This window comes from Triticum aestivum, chromosome 4B, assembly GCF_018294505.1.
Source record: "Triticum aestivum cultivar Chinese Spring chromosome 4B, IWGSC CS RefSeq v2.1, whole genome shotgun sequence".
NCBI classification, from domain to species: Eukaryota; Viridiplantae; Streptophyta; class Magnoliopsida; order Poales; family Poaceae; genus Triticum; species Triticum aestivum.
Window position 1 is genome coordinate 137,004,788 of NC_057804.1, and position 1,984 is coordinate 137,006,771.

The window sequence follows — 1,984 nt, forward strand, 5'->3', positions numbered from 1 at the left end:
AAAACAGGTGCGCCACTAACAGGCCTTTTTATAGTAGTGAGTGTTGGTATGGAAGGCAGCCGTGGATACGGTTACCATGGAAAGTGAAAGTATGGTGGAAAAAGGAATAAAATTTATTTTCTGTATGGGAAACGCCTATGATATATCTAGCATGGAAAGGATTGGGAACTACTCGATCATTTTCGTTGATAGGAAAAGCATGCCACCCAAAATGTTTTATCTCTATCTTGTTTTCTTTGAGCTCTCGCACCTTTACAAATCCCTACTTCCCTTTGCTAAGGTCATTTCTATTTACTTTATGCAATTTTTATTTTACTTGAGTCTCCATCTTCTCTTATAAAGCACCAACTAAGGGGCACTATGATCGTACTTGAGCATTGGGTGTAGCTAATATGCGAGTGTGTTTCATGAATGGATCTATGATTGAGCATAATGGGCTAGGGATAACTTGCTTTAGTGTTGATATTTTGAAAGACATAGTTGCTTGTTGATATGCTTGAGTATTAAAGTCTTCATATCAAAACTAGACTATTGCTTTGAATCATATAGAAGTCCCAATGTCCATGCTACAAACAAAAGAATATGCGATGAACATGTTAGGCAGCATTCCACATCAAAAATTCTGTTTTTATAATTTACCTACTCAAGGACGAGCAGGGATTAAGCTTGGGGATGCTGATACGTCTCCAACTTATCTATAATTTTTGATTGTTCCATGCTATTATATTATCATTCTTGGATATTTTACAATCATTTTATAGCAACTTTACAATCATGTTAGGCAACTTTATCTATAAGTGCCAGTTGCTATTTTCTGTTTGTTTTTTACATCACAAGAAATCAATATCAAATGGAGTCCAAACGCAGCGAAATGTTTTGTGGATTTTTTTGGACCAGAAGACATCTAGTGGGCCAAAGAAGTACCGAAGAGGGGGCCCAAGGTGAGCACAAGACACCAGGGCGCGCCTGGGGTTGTGCCCACCTCGGTCGCCTCCTGCAACTCTCTTTTCTCTATCAATACCCCAATATTCCAGAAACCCTAGGGTAGTCGACGAAAATCAATTCCAGCCGCCGCAAGTTCCAGAACCACCAAATCCAATCTAGACACCATCACAGAGGGGTTCATGATCGTCATTGGTACTTCTCCGATGATGTGTGAGCAGTTCATTGTAGACCTATGGGTCTGTAGTTAGTAGCTAGATGGCTTCCTCTCTCTCTCTCTCTCTCTCTCTCTCTCTTGATTCTCAATACAATGGTCTCTTGGAGATCTATCTGATGTAGTTCTTTTTGCGGTGTGTTTGTTGGGATCCGATGAACTTTGGGTTTACGATCAGATCTATGTTTTTATCCATGAAAGTTATTTGAGTCTTTTGATCTCTTATATGCATGATTATTTATAGCCTCGTATTTCTTCTTCAAATCTTTAGTTTAGTTAGGCCAACTAGATCAATTTTTCTTGCCATGGGAAGAGGTGCTTTGTGATGGGTTCGATCTTACGGTGCTTGATCCCAGTGACAGAAGGGGAACCAACACGTATGTATCGTTGCTATTAACACTACTAGGGAAAACCTTCTACACAACATCTTAGTAGTAGCGCTGGACAAAACAGGGCGCTACTGCTACTTAGTAGTAGCGAGTTTCATTAGACCGCGCTACTGCTACTACTTTAGCAGTAGCACGTTCTGCTAAACCGCGCTACTGCTATACTTGTACTGGGCGCAGATGGCTAACCCCACTTAGCAGTAGCGCGTATGCACGACCGACGCCACCGCTATGTCCCTTAGCAGTAGCGTGTATATCTTAAATGCGCTACTATTTACTTACCTTATCCTGGAGCGGTTCACTGCCCCCTCTCACTCACTCTCCCTCTCACTCTCTCTCGCCCGCACCAAACTCGTCGTCCGCCGCCGCCGTGCTGCTCCTCGCCGAGGTACTCCCTCCTCTCCCTCCTCCCACCGCCCCTCCCTCCTCCTCCTCCAGCTGC